General features: G+C 39.5%; 1 protein-coding gene across 6 annotated transcripts in view; it reads right to left on the reverse strand.

The window, feature by feature from the left end:
* LOC119893546 (transcription factor SOX-6-like) overlaps positions 1-14,459 on the reverse strand; it is a 110,393-nt gene extending 95,934 nt beyond the window's left edge. For 2 of the 6 annotated variants that reach the window (XM_038705774.1, XM_038705773.1), the window contains exon 1: positions 14,091-14,459. The gene's annotated coding sequence lies outside the window, so the exon portion shown is untranslated. Of the gene's footprint in view, positions 1-1,067; positions 1,134-2,243; positions 2,293-12,644; positions 12,988-14,090 lie in introns of those variants that run through there. The other 4 variants (XM_038705770.1, XM_038705769.1, XM_038705771.1 and 1 more) reach the window with 4 other exon arrangements.
* Between the last annotated feature and the right edge of the window lie 5,423 nt (positions 14,460-19,882).

A 19,882-nucleotide genomic window follows, 5' to 3' on the forward strand; every position in this document is an offset into this window, starting at 1 on the left:
CCTCAATCTGTTTCTGTTGTTATTTCTCTGTGTTTTCTCTCGAGGGCTGCGAGTGAGCAACTTATGATCCTATCATCACTGAGCTATTATTTTACTGCATTTCACACTCGTGACTGATAGACTGCCAAACTTGAGACTTCTGAGGTCTCACACTAGTTGTTTTTGCTCAAAGCTCACACTTTGATCAGAGTAGCCAGATATCAGTACATATTTCAACAAAATATGTTTATAGAGTACTAATTTTGTTTTTTGTTTCTGTCTTAATTATATTACACTGGCAATGTTTTTTTTTTCAAAACCAGGCTTGAAATAGGGCTGTGCGATATGACGATATCTATCGTTTGACGATTAAAAAACATCTATTGTTTACAATTTTGCTCTATTGTTTATTTTGTTGTGTTGCAAATTCCAAACTTGACTGTAATATTTGGTTTCAATGGTAAACCACCACAACAACGACAATTAACAACAAACAATAGATTCTAAGGAGACACGTTTTATTAAAGTCAAATCATAAAGTAACATTTGTATTTCAAACAAATGGCAAACTTATTAGCACATTTTAACAAAACTCCCTTCACCCTCATGCATCATGGGAATTCTGAGGGACGGACGTAGGCTGCGTGTGCGCAGCGGTTTATTTACGGCATCAACGTCCACTGGAAGCCTCTCAGAAGCATTTCAGCAGCGAAGCGTGTATTCTGCCCCACTTTAATGACTTGTTTTTAATTGTCCTTTTTGTGCTTCTACAACATTCTTCAAAGCTCTCTGTGGATCGCTTTAGTTTCTAGTCTTGACGTGTGCATTTAGCAACTACCACAGGGAGCATTTCAGAATAAGAGCGTTTTACCTGCCGGACTTTGCCGACATGTTTAGATTTAGTTAATTTGGTTATTAGTGCTTGCTTTTTGTGCTTCTACTATGATTAAGTTGGGTACGTAGGAAAATTGTTTCTTTTTTGTCTGATTTAACTGTGTTTATTGTTGATATACGATCGGAGGTCTGTAACGGGTATTTTAATTTGAAAATTGACCGTTTCTCTGCCGTTTCTGTGTTTGACTTCCTACCCGGTTTATCTGAGCGGTGGTGCTTGATGCTGGGGTGCCTCCTGGACGCACTCAGTCTGTGGACGCACTGCACCGCTTAGTAGAAAGGCTGCTCCGGCAGCAGCGAAGCAGACAGACTCTGTGGGGTCATGTAAACTTGGTTAATATGACTTTGTAGCAGGTGGGTGCCGCCCCCGGTCAGTGAGGAAACGTCCACGGACATGCTGCTGTTGTAATGTTACCTGTTGTAGCAGGAGAGCTGTGAGCAGCAGGAAGTAGCGTCAGTTGTCAATTGGAAATTATCTATATCGGGATATGAATTTTTTGCCATATCGCACAGCCCAAGCTTGAAACAAACTACTTCATATGATGTGTTGTCCAAACACATTTAAAGGCAAAAGTGTAGTTTAGTGTGAATAGTTTATCTGAATGGCCACATTAGGTGGGGTGAAAAGCATGACATCATAGAGACGGTTAAGACACAATAATGGTTAAAATCGGTAAGATGGTGAACTCTTTCAGACAATCTCTGCCCAAAGGTATTCATAGTGTTGCACACACTATAAATGAGAAGGGGTGGAAGTAGTGGCTGGGTGAAGTGGGTGTGCTTGTCAGATAGTTGTTTCAGAAAGTTTTTTAAAAATTCAGACACAGCCCCCACAATTCCAGAGTCAGAAAGGTGTGGGAAGTGGGGGTTTTGGACACTGTTGACGATCCAACAAGCATACTCAGGTTGAGTCATAATGACCCCTTCATATAGACAGAGGTCAGACAGTTGTTGATTGTTTGGGTGTACAAAGTGCAGGACTTTGATCCCATGTGTGGCTGGGTTTAGGCTGCTAAAAGAGTTGCTTAGGGTGGGAGCAAGATAATGTTTCAATATAAATGTTTTGTGGTTAGATCATGTATAAAAAAGACACAGTTGTAGATATGCATGTGTGTGGGCAAACCGCTACTCACAACACCTTTGATAAGTGGAACAAGGGAAGGGGATGTTTGCATGAGTGAAAAGCCTTTGTGTTCTCTTCACAAAAGACATAGCACATTACAGGGGCTTAAGTGACATCATGTATTATCTTCCAAGTTGCTGTTAACATGAAATATTGCTAAAGTAAAGGGCGGGTGGGAGGGAGGGAGGTAGAGGGTTGGGGCAAGCGGCAGCACATACATCTCAACCTCACCCCTTCGCTCACTAACCTTAGGAGATTACATTATGGTGCTTGCCATTGTTCCACTTCTTCAAGACAAAGCCTGTTCCACTGTGCAAACAGCGTGCCTTGGAAAGATTGTAAAAACAAGAGGTGAATGTCAAAGGCAGAAGTGAATAGGATCTCTCCCTTCTTTTATCAATCTGGTAAGGTATGAACAAACACATCGCTGCGTGACAGAGAAGAAAAGAATGCCTTGTGAGTGAAGGAGCTTGAAAATGTTGGAGCATCTTCGCATGAAAAGGCCAATACCGTGAGAAGTCTCCTGCCTGACTCCTGGGCCTATAGAAAAACCCCTACAGAAGTATTTGAATGAAACACCCAAAACACACAGAAGGCATTACGCTAAAGACAAAACACAAGGCCTGAAATGATGACCTATGGCTGCAAAAAAAAAAAAAAAAGGTCCAGGATATAGAACATTAAGTTTGCAAAACTTTCCAGTTCAAAAAAATAGTACAAAATAACATATCCATCAAGAAAGTATATTTTCTTCATTTGCTGTAAAGTGATATCAGATGTATGAAGACCAGCCAACCACTGCTAAGCTTCCACTGTCCCAGCCTGAAGTCAACCTTGTCATGACCTAAACAAGGCTTTAACTGTCAGGGGCAATAATGAGGGCGACCTCGACTCCCTCTAATTTACAAGGCCAGCGCCAGCCTGTAATTAATTGCTGCGTGCATAAATGTAAATGAGTCCGCCGGGGAAGCAGAGGAAGAAAAAAAACGGCTGTCAGGCCAATATTCCAGCAGGGAGCAATCTGCGAGAGAGGGAAATGATTTAGAAGACAGCGCACAAATCTGCTGCTCTGTAAAACACAGAGATGCTGAATGTGAGGGGAGGCTTGTTCAGATGGAGGAGGTGGTCGTCAGGAACAGTTAAAAGAATGAATAGAAAAACTGTGGTGGCAATAAATATCAAATGTTTTATTTAAATTTTCTCCTCCCACATATGTCTGCAATTTGTATTCATAAGAGAAATCAAATATACAGTTTATCTCATCTGCCAGACCCAAACTCCCACAACCCACACTGTTCTTACTTGTTGCATTGTGGTGACATGTTTTTCTAAAGAATTAATGTATATGTTTCATTTTATAGAGACCTTTAGCACGATGCAAACATTTATTGTGGATCAAGATTTTTTCCTTTCCACAGGTTTTAGTGCATTTTTGTTGCTTTGTCCATGGCTGAAACAGACTTATTGCCAGCAAGAGGTAAGTGAGATTCAGTCTTTGAGAGTGATTACATGGCTAACAGTTATTGATCTGATACCGAGCTACATTTTTCAGTCCTTGGTATTTTATGATGCTACTTTCATTTCGTGTCCCATCTTGGAGTTGTTTATCATGAAAGGTGATTCTTTTTAAGCCTAAATAATCCAAGGATAGTTCATGGAGTACAGTCTTACATTTTAAGCAACAATGACACATTTGCAGCTGAAAATATACCAGTGAAACCCTGTAAGCCACATAAAATAATTCTACAGGTGGAACTGGACACTTAAAGGATAATTTCAGTATTTTAAAACCTGGGCTCTATTCTTACATATTTTGGTGTCGAAATGACTAGTAGATTGAAAACGTTTCGGAATCCATGTAGATAGTGGCTGCAACTGGCGAACCACCTGCAGTGGCTGCAATGTATTCCTTCGGGGCAATTGCACCCTCCAAAAAGTGCTTATTTTTGCCCCTGACAGGTACGGACTGTTATACAAGGTGTCTAACAACATCATGGAAAGGATCCCTACGAGTGACTCTCAGCGACAACTTCTGTTTTTAACAGGAAACAATGGTTCTCGCTCTGAAATGTCGCGAGAGAGTTGTTGCAGGAAGACGACGTGAGTCGGAGTTGGAGAGAAAACTTTGTTGTGTGGGAGTAATGTTAGGAAATAAAGTCTTACAAGCAGTTCCTCTATATGCACAACAAAGTAGCATCCGGTGTGTCCTGCAACAATTTGCCTCTCACAAGATTTCAGGGGGACAATTGTCCTTGAGCGAGACTTCTGTTTCTTCTTAAAAACAAAGGTTGTCACTGGAAGTCATTTGTAGGGATCCCTTCCATGATGTTGTCAAACACCTGGTACAACAGTCTGAGCCTGTCAGTGGCAAGAAGAAGGAATACGTTGCAGCCACTGAAGCTGGTTTGCAGCTGCCCGCTGAACGGATTCCAAAATGTACCTACTAGTCATATTGACACCAAAATATGTGAAAATAGGGCCCAGATTTAAAAATACCAAAATTATCCTTTAAGCAGATATTAATTAGATGAATGAAGCTAAATTAATTGGGTGGGCACTGACTCAAAACCAAGCATGTTTCTTAAGACATAATTCTTTTTAAATGCAAGTGTTTGGGTTATGTCAAATTGGTTGTATGTTTTGTTCTCTTCAAGCTGATATACACCATGACTCCATCCATCATCATGATTATTAACTTGTACATTATCCTCCTCCAACAAAAGTCATGCAGTTGCACAATGACAAAGAGCACATGAAATCAAAGAGAAGCAGGCATAAAAATATGTAATCGTTTGTGGTAGCTACAATAGCACCTCTCAATTCACAAATCTCCGGCACAAAAGGCAGCTGCTTAACTCCCTTTGTGTGCACCATGAACAAACAGGCACAGAAACCATTGTCCATTGAAACCTGCACAAATGTGAGGAAAACACACGTGAAATCCACAATGTATGGGTCAAAGTGACACTTAAAGACACATACACACAAACACACACACACTCACATACACAAGGCAGGCCGTGCAGCAGCCACAATAGCATCTTTATGACATAAGCTCCTTTTCACTACAGTGCTTTACAAACGCAAATGAGATTTTTCCTATAGCAGGCCTCCAGCAATAACAACTGACATCACAGGCCAGCCTATGTATGTTTCCCATATTAAACAGGGAGACACACTGTAAGCTCCTTGAGAATGAGACTAAACAGCTTGCTGAGGCAGCGATTTTCCCTCCAGCAACTGCAGGCCTTCCAGCAGGGAACCATCGACTTGAGGGACTGTGGCAAAGGGCCATTTTATTTGGTTACATACAGGCTGTGAGCCAAGACAAATTAACTAACTCTAACAATACAGTAGTTGGATTGACTTGATTGGTTGTTTCCAATGTACTTTCTTCTCATATTGAACGGTTGAACAAAGTTTGCTCCCAAAACATGCGTTTAACATTAGACGCATGAAAAAGCCCAACAGGTGGGCCTCATGAAGAGCCTGCAGTTCTCTTCAGATGGCTCACACAAGAGCACACATACACACACACACACACAGTGCTGCTACCCTTACCATTAAGTGTCTGTTGCATATTCTTGTGTATGAAACCTTCTGGCACAAATGTCAGCAGGCCACGATGCTGCCGTCCGTCCCATCATCCAAAGTGTGTTGGATTACGTGGCGGAAACCTGAGGTCTGAGCCCAGTCAGCTCGATACCCGAGCCAGCACCACTCCTCTGCACAGCCCGTCATCACTGAACACCACACTCCACACTACTGCTAATCCAACAGCATGTTCAGAACATAGCATACCATATACAAATAGACATGAGCCAGGAGCGTGTCAGGAGCATGTCATTTATGAATACATTCCCAGGCGCTATATAGCCCTGGGAACTTCATGACACAAGGAATGAACCTGATGTGTGTAGCTCACAAAGATGGGCTGCTTTCAGAACTGTCCGTCAAGCGGTACATTTCTATTCTGAGCCGCACAGTAGATACCCAACCTCCCTCATTCTCTCTCTTTCTCTTTTTTCCCTACTGTTGTCTCTACCTCTCCGCTGCAAGCCCAAACACTCACCACCATCTCATGATGACAACGGCTCGATTAAAGACTTCTTTACGGCCTGGAAACCATGGCAACGCCCTGCGTAGACAAGCTGGCCGACGACCAATTGGATTTGGGTTTCAATGGGTGGGACCACATTATCTTGGCCCTTACTACTTTACCACAGGGTCATTTCGGAGGCCTCGCACCCCGAACCGTGCTGCCACGCCCCATTACTCCAAACCACTACGAGTGGTAAAGTGAGGGTTAGCCAGCCTGCTTTTCCAGGATGTTGGTGCATCTACAGATGGGAGGTGCAGATTCAAACTATAAAAGCAATGTAAACATGAGTTCAGAGTACAATAAAAACAGGCATGTTTGCAGTGGTTTTAACTCGAAAGCTATTATTAATCTGTTTCACTTTGTTTGGCCAGGTGAGAACAACGAACTTAGTCTACATCAAATGACTAATGATTCCTCACAGAGGAAGAGGAAAATTCCAGTGCACTTTGGTAAGAAAATGGCAATTTGTTTTGTGATCTGTCCCACACAAGAGGCCCAACTTTATGGAAGTGTAACACTAAATTGTTGGAGTAGCCCTTTAAATATTTGGCAAGTTTTTATGCTTGTATTCTTACATTCAAACAAAAGATGATACCTGTCTCATATCTGGTTATTTATTAAATTAATTGATTCAAAGATAATTCAAAGCAAAGTAAATTCCCCTTTTGCAATTTGGAGCTAAGGAAGCACGTGTGACTGTACATCCTGCTCTGTTTTTGTGTCATGAAATGTATTGTATGCCTTGGAATGCACATGTGTGTTTGTGTATAGTATGCATATGTGTGCCCACAGTCTGAGCGAAAGCCACATGAAGTGTAATGCGCAGCTCTGATTTGTGGGTCCGGCAGCATTTGACACTTTCAAAACAGTCTAAGAGAGGCTGATTGGGGCAGCACAGGAGGCCCTTTCCTCACAACAAACATTTCAACACATTTCTTTTCTATCCTAGTACAGCATTGTACTACAGTGTCTCTGGAAACAACTTGCATTAAAAATATTTGTCCACAGCAGATAAAGTCAGAAACAGCAATAAAATTCACAAGCATAGTACCTGAGAGCAACATTAACAACAGACTTTCATCAAAGGTACTGCAAATTATTTCTTTTGTTTGTTTTAACCTGCAAGGAGTGACAGAGGGGTGGGGTTTATGTGTCATCTTATTCAGAAAGGGTGACTGTCAATCACACAAAAGATGAGTAAATGTATCTTCAAACACTTTCATTCAATTGTAAAAACACTTCAGACACTTGTATTGTCCTACATATCAAACCCCACCCATCTGGTTGTTAAGCAGGATAAACTAAACAGAGAGATGTTTGCTAATGACACCCACTTTCCCATATTGACTCCTTGCACTATGTTAAGCACATTGCAGGATGTTATTGAAGTTAGGAGACATCTTAGAGCAGTTACACAGAACATTTATATTTAGAACATAGAACATTTAATGTCTCAAATATTTCCTGATGATTTTTTCTGTAAAGTAACAAAACTTATTTGCAAAGTTACAATCAATACCCCCCGCGACCCTGTACGCAGGATAAGCGGTTGATGATGTATGGATGGACAAACAATACCCTCCAGTTCATCACCATTTGAAGACAGAGTGAAAGAAAAATGTAATGTAATGTAAAAAGAGGTCGAGAGAGATGTAAAGTCGATGTAAATGAGGAAGAAAGACGGAAACTCTAAAAGCCCCAGGACATGCAGACATGCTCGCATGTGATTTCCCTTTTCTGTAAAATCATCAGGAGCAGCGTAATTGCCAAAGCATCTGCTGCTGCAATCCAAGGCCACGACGACTGACTGACAGATAAAGAGCCACTTGAGCACCAGTGTCAGTCACCTGGTTACCCTATAGTCTTGTAAGAAAAATCAAAACTCTGCAATCAGATTGACTGCAACAAAGAGACCAAAACACTTACTTTAATCTTGTTATTTATGCCCACGAATTAGCAGAGAATCAACTGTGGTGGACATTTTTCCAGGACTCTGTCTTTATTTTTGGCTACTGTTCCTGGCGAAGCTCAGATGTCCGTCAAGTGCACCAATCTGAATTATGTCTTTTTACAATGAGTCAACCTCCTTAAAGTGAAACAATAAAGTTAAAATGATGGGATTTCCATGACCAAGCAGCGATGAATAATAACTTGTGAGGCTAATCTATTTTGCAAGCAACATCAGAGAGTCTAAAGAGTTTTAGGGCTGTTTTTTGTTGTTTTTTCTTTCAAATGTTATCTGCAAATGTTTCTTTGGGGGAAATTAATATGACATAGGTATTCAGTATTCAGATCAAGAGTAAAATCTATTTTCTTTTTTTTTTTCTTTTTTTTTTTTTAAACAATACCTTCATCTAACTGTTTGGAAGTTAAACACTACAACTGTTTGGAGGATTTCAGAAAGTGGTCCCTTGTTTGTCCTTACTTTAGTCTATGCACATTCTGATCTGTATGTAACTGGGTTCAGTTTCACAAATCATATTAACTCTTTTTCCACTACAAGCCAATAGAAAGAAAGACTTTTTTTAGGGAACAGTCTCTGTGGTTTTTAGGGACAGTCCTATCGGTAAAGTCAGATCAATGTCAAATACTAGCTCTGATGAAGCACTTAATGTGACCACATACGTGATCAAGTATTAGTCATTTTGCTGCTAATCATTTAGTTTTTCTTTACAAGTGATATAAAATAAATGTTGCTTCCTCTCAGGATGCATGAAATAACCTTGACCAGGCTTCCCAAAAGCAAGTACCTTGTATGTACATACAGTACATAATGAGTCAGATTTGTTAGGCACATTCCAGGAATTATTTCATGTTACTTCAGTTGAGTTCCTATTTCCAAAAATGACTTTCAAGAACACAGAGAAACGGCGGTGTGTGAAGTGTTGCTGGAGAGTGTGATGTTGAGTTTTTCCACTTGAGAAAAAGTGAAAAAGCAGAAAGAATGATGATGCAGTGTGCCATGCCAAGTTGTTCATAAAACAGGAAACAGACAGGAAAACAGAAAAACAAACAACACGGCAGACAAACATCACAATATAAGAAAATATTAAAGTGGGTTCAGTTTAATGTGGATTTAAGCCACCTCTTGTTATTTTTCTCTTTAGGCAGGACGCCAGGTTTGTGACTGTGTTAACACTGCAGAAGTAATTTGTCAAAGGCTCTTGTGTAAACCATACGTTTATAAATCTTAATCAATTCTTTGCAGGTACATAATAGCTATTGTTAATGTTGCAGTCATTAGACAACAGCAATGCCTAAGGAAAAAGGATTCAGAGAGATAAAAAGAGCCGAGGAAGAGGATGAACTTTGTGAACCTGTGCTGCTCTATGCATCAGCACACCCAAAAATATGAGCTGCTGTGAACATAAATTGGGCACGCCACGATGTTGAATAAAGATGTTGCCTAAATACTGTCTGCAAAGATGTGAAATGAAGAGGACGGAGGAGTGAGTAGGTGTGTGTGTCTGTGTGGAGGACATGCTTTAGTCATTAGGAGCTAGTGTGTCAGGTAAGCTCTTATTCTGAGCTTTGTAATTGGATGGTGGGGAGCAGGTGCTGGAGAATCAGCAGCAGAAAAGGAAAGGTTACTCCAACCACTGAAAGAGAGGAGAGAGGAGAATAAACGCGGCCCCTCGTTATTCTCTGCTCAGGGGAAAAATGAGGAAGCTGTTTCCAAGGTTATGTGGTGGTGGAGAACAGAGGATGTATCCACAGAGAAGTACGCCCACCCAGCGGGGCACACACAGTATCAAGAACATACATACATGCCGGCAGAAAAGCCACAAAGATGACAAAGACACGCCATCTACATAATGTGTGTGTACATAATATCAAGGATATGGCATGCATAGATGCACAGATGTAGGCTTATGCACACTCACACACACACACCTAAAATACACTTACACATGCAAACACTAGACACAATGTGAAAGTACACAAGCTCACTTAGTCAAACACAGAGGAACATTTGACAGATCTGTTTACGTCGACAATCACAAAAACACAAGAGATTTTTTTAAAAATCCTTAAACACACACACATCAATACAAGCACACACACATAGGCTACTGTATGTATACACACACCTAAGCTTGCATTGTGGTTGAGAAACTTATGGGCATCTGCCAGCGTGCTTCAAGTGCTCATTCTCTGGGGCCTCAACCTTTCTTTTTCAGCAGCAACACTGCAATTTGGGTGTGTCGTTGGGCCAGAGATAAGTATAGGCTGGCTAATATGCACTTAGGACCCAGGGAGAAATACTTAGGGCTAAATGTTTAATTTGTGTTTGTACAACACATGTCCAATTTGGGGGCTGGTGTCTTTTTCAAAGAGCCCGACAACAAATAATTAGGACTCTCCGGATCGGCCACAGGCTTAAAATGGTAGAGCGACTGTCTTCCGGTGAAGGTGAAAGACATCTTCCAAAAAAAAACATGTGGAAACACTTGAATCTGCAGATTGGCATTTGGCTAAATATACAGGGTAAATAAAATAATATTGCTAAAGGGGTTAAAGGTGATGACACATCCTGAAACTTCTTGTTGTGAATCTCTGATAAATGGCAAACTTCTCAATCACAATCTCAAAATTCAGAGCAGTCCTCTACATCCTCCGTTCAATCTATCCCTTCATCTCACTCTCTGTTTCTCTGAGCCATCAAATCTCTTAATCTTTAGTCTTTCCTGCTCCTTGTACCCTATCTCTGCCACTTAAGTTCATCTGTGCCACACCAGAGGAAAAGGCCCCTCAGAATCTAAAGAAATATATGTGGCATATTAGAATAATGTGTGAGCGATGGATAGATTTGTAAGTATGAGAACTGGACCCTGAGGTTGGCCTTGCATTATCATTAACACCAGCGTGCACATTTTCAGGACTTAACATTGGAGGCAAAAAGAAATGGAAATGGATATTTTCAGAGTGGAATTTTGTTTAAAATAAATATTTTGTAGTGATTTTTAACAACAGCTAAACTTATGTTGATGCTGGTAAACAACATGAGAAACATGAGAGAGCGAGAGAGATGTAATCAGAAAATGTAATTGTCTAGGCTATGTCAAATCAGTAAATAAGAAAATTAAATAAAATCATTATCCATGAGGCTACAGGCCCATATATTAAAATGCATTTAATTTTAAATTGAGCAAATGAATCTGAAGGATTAAATAAAATGCACAAATGTATCCTGAGAAATGAAAATGTTTACCAAGAGAAGTGACTTCATCTGGTAAATTATTTACATTTATTTAATATCATAAGTGGAGATTCATTCAAATTTGCCACTGAAAAGAGGGGCTTTTTACAAGCCCTTTTTACAAAGGGCTCATAATAGTAATTTTATGTTGCTGACAGATTCCTAATGGACCACACAGTGGCGGCCGCTGTAGTCAGGCTTGTCCGCCTGTTGTCAGCGCGGATCCCCACAGAGAAGAAAAAAGAAAAAAGCTGCAGGTCTCGCTTAGACAGCGGAGAGCGCATAACCATGCAGCCCGGGACAATGTGCTGAATTGGCAGCCTATATATAAGTCTGCCATTTGAACACTCTAATGCCACTTTACCTTATGAGGGAACTTCAACCCGCAGCACCTGCTCAAAACAAAATGCCATAGGAGATCAACTTCAGCGACGCCCCTGCTCGGATTGTTTTTCAGACAGACACTCTCACTTACAAGAGAGGGGGTAGTGGTCTATAAATTGTTCCGCCGGAGTCCAAACAATTAAACAACTTGTTGGAAATTGTGATTTACTGCGCAGGCCGGTGTGGGCAGGTCCAAACTGGCAACTGGAGGATCTGTCAAGCCGGACAATTATAAATCTGAATAGAAGAGTGATTTCATGTACAAACAAAAATGTGTATGTGTAAAACAATTAAAGATTGTGGTGGGAAATTGCGCTTTCTCGATGAACTCTAAATATGACAAGTGATTAAGATATAGGCTAATAGCTCTGAGTTGTTTAAAATGCTTCACAAATCAGATTATCAATTGCCCGGACTTTGCATTTCCTCTTTAGCGGTTTTTCAAACTCATTTTTGTAAAGCATGTGTGATCTCTCTAGCTCTCTCTCTCTCTCTGTGTGTTTCTCTTAAAGCCCCTTATCTGCATGCGAGCAGCGGCTTATCTGAGAGGTGTAGTGTGGCTCTAAATATGGGGAACACCCTGAAGTGACTCTATCAGTGTTTTCCAGGCCGTTGTCCTGCGTCTTGTCCTCCTCTACCCCCTGTCACATCCTCACCGTGAACTCAGGGCTTGAACATTCACGCAGGAGACAGACCCGGCTGATTGTCCGAGCTGCAGACTCCTCACTCCGATATAGAAACGGTCCCCATGCATGGCTCATGTTCACGCACCCTAACCCACAATTGACTTCATAGAAAACCTACGCTGTCGCTTTATGGAAGTGCACAACTGGCAAGTGAAATTGATATATTTTAACAGCCAGAAAGTTAAGACGCACGGCCCAAACTTTTAACGATGTAACATAAAAAAAGACATTGATCGCACTGAAAATCATGTAGAAATGAAGCAAAAAGAAACTTACAGACTAATTTCTCAACTCTGTCGCCGCGCGGGGACACAGTCCAGTTTTCCCCCGGTATTGTTTCCCAATGGATCCGTGTTAGGACTCCGAGTCTATTTTAATTTATGACTCACGCATTCTTCTAGGGTCAGTCCCCGTGACCTCCGGGGGAAAGTTAACTTGGGCCCTAAAGGCGCCCGTCTATAGCCCGCTTTTCTCTCCTATACAGTCTATTTCTCGCAACTGTATTCCAGTACATGTGGGGGAAGCACAGGATACCACAGATTTCGCTGCGGGCTGAAATGTGCGTCTGTGGAGGCGCAGCGGAGACGGGGACGAGCACGAGGACCACAGCCTGTCCGGCACAGCGCGAGGCGTTCACGATTATGGACAGAAGGGTACCGCTGTGTGGCCGAACAAGAAACTACTAGAAGCATCATCCCCCAGACTCCAGTGGGTCTGAATGGGATGACTTTCTGAGCCCTATAGGTTTATTTGAACTGAATTCTATGAAGGTGCTTTAAATTTTAAGTTCAGTGGCTCTTTTTTAATTTGCTAGCGGTTTAATGCAAGACGTTTGTTGCTTTAAATTCTTTCTAAATGTCCCTGGAGTCTATAGAACCATTCTGGTTACACAGAACCGCTTAACCATTTCTGTTAACAGTGCATGACAGGGATGTAGTGGGAGATGGACACACTTAAACTGAAGTTATAGACTATATTTTTCTTGCACAATATAGTTGCATCTTTTATGGCTGAAATCAACCTTGAATATTTCATCGTGTGTATTGAAGTCCAATTTCTGCAATAAGTATGGTTTGTAGAATCACATTTTATTTTATCTTACAGCACCCCCTCATCAGCTCTAAGATGAATGGATGAAAGTGATGCACAATCACAGCTATTTAAAAAGTTTTTTTTTATAGGCTAAATATGTCGCTCAGTTTGAGGCTCATCTAACAACCACACGGGTTTGGCTTCTTATAAGCTTAATACTGGTTGATACAAGGGGAAATATAATATATATATAATATTTCTAATTTGCATGCATGTCATAGAGTACAACTAATACGTAAATAAAAATAATTGCCAATAAACTCGTGATAGTGGTTACTATAGTCTAATTTGTTATCATAAACATAAGTAGGCCTAGGCTACTTACTAATGAGTTTTTGAGCATTGGTCTTATTTTAAGTCAGTTCAAAACTAGCCTACAGAATGATTTAGTTAATAGCGAACTTTTTTTTAAATGTTCGCAGGCCACGTAGGGTCGACTGATAGTCTAATCACGGTTCAACTGCAGGTTTAAAGACCCTGATGTAACCTGAATCCGCTGCTGTCGTCGCTGTTTGTTGTGAAGCAGAGATAACCGGAGTGCGCACCGACTTTTAAAAACAACCAGTCCAGAGGACACGCCGAGTGACGGTCCCGGTGCTGTCTACACTGATGCAACAGGGCTTCTCTTACCTGGATTCACTTCTTCGTCATTCGCTGCGTGTTTCTGGCAAACTTGAAGATTGTTGTGGGCGATGGTCTTGAGTTTCAGCGTTGAGACCAAACAAGAGGAGTCAGTTCAAACAGCCTTCAAATCCCGTGCGTAAAGTCATCATCGCTGGAGCGTGTCGGGGACTTTGGTAACTCCTCTGTTTGCGCGCCGACGATCAGAAAGTAAAATAAAACACTTTAGCGTCGTTGTCAGGGGTGATACTGCGCCAGAGGAGATGTCATTCGGCGGATTTGTTTCAAAGTATTTTAAGTTATTTCCCGTCCGGCACTATGTGGAGGTTAAGTGAGAGTGCAGGGCAGTGTCGGGTAAAGAGGCAGAGGCAGGATAACCCCTCCTCTCTTTTCCTCTCTCTCCCCCTCTCTCTCACACAAACGCTGTTTATCTGTCTCCATGTGTCTCTGTCTCACTTTCTTTATGTGAATTGTTAAGATAAAAAAACAGTTTACATTTCCCTTTTCTTCCCTGTCCCTCATTTTAACTTTTCCCGCTCATCTCTGTCCCCTTTTCTCTGTGTGTATGCGGTATATGCGCGCGCGTGTGCACGCGCGTACTGGTCACCTGCTCTAGTGACCACTTTGAATACAAACTGAGTGAATTATTGCTTTTATTGCTCTTATTTAACTGCGGCCACCTTTTTCTTACAAACATTTTCTATGTCTCAGAAATCACCACAAATTGAAACCCCACAAAGACGTCGGCATGTTTGTCTGTGTTTGTGAACAGTTCAAGCAAATAAATGTAAATTTAAAAAATCTCTAATGTTTTGTAAACAAGGCCTACATGTAATTAGGAAATGTCTCACCAGTGGTCGTTTAACATTGAAAAAAAGAACACATGTTTACAGTCTAATTTGGGGATACAATTTAAGATCAAGTCTGTGATTAATTGATCTTTTTTTTTCGAAAATGAACAGAAATTGTAAAGTCTTGAAAGTTTTTATTTTTTTTATTTTGCTCAAGCAAAAAGCTTATTGAAAATATTACAGGAAAGTGTCTGTCTGATTAATTAAACAGAAAGCGTTAAGCTTGTTAAAAGGGACTTCCAAACCAAAAGCGTCTCATTTAATGTCTCTGTGATTGCGGGTTGCAGAAATTGAGTTTTAGTGTTCTGTGAGCGCCTCTGGGCTGTTTCTTTATTATGCTTACTCTTACGCCACCTTTTGGCGGTTTTAATGCATTGAGGATTAATTTTACACAGTAGGCCTACATGTCCATGACCCCACAATGTGAAGGCTTTTGGAAACAGATACCTAAAGGCAAAGAGAAGGGGCTATAGAAAAATAAAATCATCAATCAGACATCAGTTGACTGGGAGGCTGCTGGGGTCCAACTGGACTCTAACTGGACTTACAATTAGGCCTACGCTACAGTCTCTGTAACTGCATTTTAAAGTGCAATACATTATCTTAATCTATAACGTAATTACATTAATTTTGGAAACCTTATAGTAATTTGCAGGGTGTATGCATACCCATGTTTAAAGGGCATACTTTTATACTTTTCACCCATATTTTAGTAGCCTACTTGTGGTTTGTTTGTTTGTTTGTTTGTTTGTTTCAGTATTCTATTGTGGTTCGTCCGTCCATGCACTGTTTCTCCCTTGGATAAATAAATGATCTATCTATCTATCTATCTATCTCAGCCCACTTTTAAATGTATCTTGACACTGACAAGAAAAGTCAAACATTAGCCCAATAAAGCATTTTATATGCCAATTAACAACCGACTTGCTGAATAACACAATTATATCTACTTGTAAAGATACAACAATACATGTAAATAAAAATATCCACTAGTTTGTGGTTTGCTTATGATAGTTCTGAGGACTTCAAATTTTGTCAGGCCTATTTTCAGATCTAGCCAAAATTGTAACCAGTATTTATCCATCAGTTCATTACACCTATCCTCACGTTCAAAATGCTATTTACAGGTGCATCTCAGAAAATTAGATTCATTACACATAAAGATAATTAGGGGAGACTGGGTATGGTTGTAACATGAGGAGAGTTGTAACAACACCAATTCCACCAATGGAACAAGACTGTAATGGACTTGGACATTTGAGTTTTGTGCATTTCCTTTTCAATATTACTACTCATCAGTCACCATGTTGTAGAAATCACAAGCATTTTACTGATTACAGCTGATGGTATCAACTGTTCTCTCCTCAGACAGACGTTTTTCTTTATTACGCTTTTTGATTGTTAAATGCAGTTGCAGGCGAACGGTCTCAAGGTTTATATCATCTCATTTAAATGAACTGATTGGTATAAGAGTTGGTTGGGTTGACCTCGCTCTTCATAGGTGACTATGTTTAAATACTGTTAGAACATGTTAAATTATCATAAATATGGTCTCACTTTGGCACTTGTGTAGTCTGAGATAAATGTTTTTATTGGCTTTTAGGCTTGTTGCGTCAATTACAAGTGTATCTGAAGGAGACGAAGGCTGTGAGTTGAGGTACTTACAATAAATTCTTGAATACGTGAATTGTAAGTTCATTCATTGTACTCTTAAGAAACTGGTGAACTTGCCATTATTAGTTGAGATAGGGGATGGAAATTAAAAACACAAGTCTACTTAATTTGAAATTATAAGTTCAATTGCTGCCTTAAAAACATGAGTTAACCTAACTTCAAAAGGCAATTGGTATGAATATAGTCAATTATCTTAACTTAAAAATGTGAGTTGAAAGGGTATAGACTTGCGTGTTTGTTTGACAAAAAAGAGTAAGTTTCATTGACTAGACAATGTAATACAGATAGTTGGTTTAACTCACAGTATCAAGTTGAAACAATAAATGATCATTCATTAAACAACTTCCTTAACTTAACTTACAGAGTTGAAATAGCTTAGATTTGTATGTTTGTTTGACAAAAGAAAGCAAGTTTCTTTGAATGAACAATGTAATATAGGTAGTTGGTTTAACTCACTGTATCAAGTTGAAACAATAAATGATCATTAATTAACAACTTGCGGAAGGTAACACCATGAGTTAAAATAAAGCTTTTGTTAAAGTTGAGTTTACTCACATTTTTAAGGCAGCAATTGAACTTAAGTTTTTAAGTTAAACTACCTTGATAATTTTTACAGTGTAATCATTTCAGTATTTACCAACTTACTCCCTGATCAGGCATGGTGGTTATCAAGTCTGGAAACAGGAACATTCAGAATATATAGAGACAAAAATGATTTTGAGGTAAGAAAGTAAGTTTTTTGACCAAGACGATATTTTGTTTATTATCTATACTATTGTAGATAAAACTGTATGACTTGTATTAGATTGAAATGTAGTTTCTTAGGCAACATGTGATGCATTCTTTACTTTCTAATTTCAAACCACTATGCTAATACAACTAGCTAAACATTGGCAGACAGGGGTGGGGTGGGTTGTAATACTTCTTTAAAAAGTGCTATACTTACAAATAGCGACTTTCTTGGTTTTAATATTTTTACTGCAGTCTGGGCCCACCAAGCCTGCACACCAGGGTTACCAGCATTCATTTGTCAGCACTGTGACCAGTACTTCCCATTCACATGTTGTTCACATGTTGGCGTATGTATTGGCACTTGATCTTTTCCATTCTCCGTCTCCGCCGGTTGAGGGCAGAGAAGTGTACGGGCAGCTTGTGAGAAATTCCAGTGCGCAAGAAAATGTCTCGATATGCCAAAGAGTAAAATATAGAAGTGCTTGTGCTGCGTACTGGTGGGTACCGGCCAACGTCAAGCTCTGACTGTGACTCTGATTGGGAATATACACACACTGACACACACAGACACACTAAAAAAACAAAAAACAAACACACAAAAATTTTTTACATACACATACTGTCCATGCGCGCGAGTCATCAGACATAGTCTTTTACAGTGAGAGAGAAACATTGTTCTTTTACTTCACTATACCTCTTTTTGAAGAATATTATATAATGTGGCATCCATTTTTGCTTCTTTTGTCATCATTTTGACATCAACTCACGAGGTCTGTGATATTCCCATAAAGGACTGAATTGGTGCCATTTTTAGTAAAAAAAAAAGAATGTGAGTACTTTGTATAAAAGTTTGAGAACTCTAGCTACAAAATTCAGTGAGTTACAGTTGCTGAAGCAAAAAGCAACATCTATACCCGTTCTCCCCTATTTCAGGCAATTTTTTGTTTTAATGGTGATGATTGCATCTTAGAGCTCATGAAAACCAAAAACACATAACATATTAGAACAAATAATGTATAACACAGAAATGTCAATGATTGGAAACCGGTTCATTTATGTAGGCTGCTTAGTACTTGGTCATGGATCTTCTTGCACAAATGACTGCATCATTGTGGCGTGGCGTGGAGGCAATCAGCCTGTGGCACTGCTGAGTGGTTACTCGTCTGTATTGTATCAAAAACATATGGATTTTTGATTTCCATTAGCAGCACGTAATCATCAAGATTAAAACAAAAAAGGCTTGAAAAATTCACTCTATGTGTAATGAATCTAGAATATATGAAAGTTTCACTTTTTGACCTAAATTGGGATAAAAAATAAACAATATCCACGATATTCTAATTTTCTGAAATGCACCTGTAATTCTGTTGGTGGTAGTGTTACTAACTGTTACAGTTTTTCTCACTTGCTTTGGTACATTTCTCGAATCATCCCTAACATTTGCATAAGTAAGTGCATTTCTCGAACAAACAGCACAAACCAGTGGATTGCCTGCAAAAGCCTGTTACTTGTTGAAAATCCTTATTTTATCTCTCAAAAGCAAATCTTTATGTCATTATCCTTGTGTTTATAGTCAAAATGTTTAGTCATGTTATCAATATAACAGTGTACTCTGTAAGTGTTTTCTGATGTAAACTATGGCTAATGTTTTGATGACAATAATTGAAAATGCACAAGCCTGCATATTTTCAATATGTCATTTTTGATTTTTGTCAATTTCAAAACAGTGTCAAAACAGTATAAAGTTAAACATTTCAAGAGATTTGGACAGGATTCACAGTTACGTTTTTACTGTTCGTAGTATAGCCTAATTTGTTGACAGACCATGTCATTGTGATACAGAAAAGGAAAAGAAAGGACTGTTTTACAGCACTGCATTGCACAACTGAAGAAATTACAAAATTAGAAATATAAGTATGTGAAACTCTCCTTAGGCTGATGTTCCTGTGTTGCTACTGTTGTATGTTGTGATTTGTTGTTGTCTATTCTTATTTTGTCTATGCACCATGGTCTGCACTAAAGAACAATTTGTTCAGCTGTATACTTGAATGCGAAGAATTACAATAAAGTTCGACTTTGTTTAACTTTGATTTTGACAACATGTTCAGCCATTTTGCATGTAGTGACATATGCAATGCACTATTGCCTAGATGTTTTGGAGGGTAAGACTTTTCAACAGAGAGCCGGTATAATACATTGTGATCAGCATGACATAACCAATTGATAATGTAGGAAACAGCAGACAATTTTACATAATCATTTGCATCAATGTGTCAAAGCATTTAAGTGCAATTTTACTACAAGTGCAATTTTACTAATTCATGTGCAATTATAGTATAATACAGTTTGCTATATCTGACTTATGTGCATTGCCCTTCTACAACACTTTTATACTACCAGTATTTATTTATGCCGCAGGAGACTGTACTGTATAAGGCATAGTCCTTTAGTCTTATTTAATGTACAGTAACTTTTTTTAATTTTTTTATTTACTGTAAGAATGGTACTTTCTCGTCTGACACTTGTTTATGCTACTTTGTACAC

The sequence above is a fragment of the Micropterus salmoides genome, unplaced genomic scaffold, assembly GCF_014851395.1.
Source record: "Micropterus salmoides isolate LMB-PRFRI ecotype aquatic unplaced genomic scaffold, ASM1485139v1 Ms_hic_scaffold_8, whole genome shotgun sequence".
In the NCBI taxonomy this organism is placed as follows: Eukaryota; Metazoa; Chordata; class Actinopteri; order Centrarchiformes; family Centrarchidae; genus Micropterus; species Micropterus salmoides.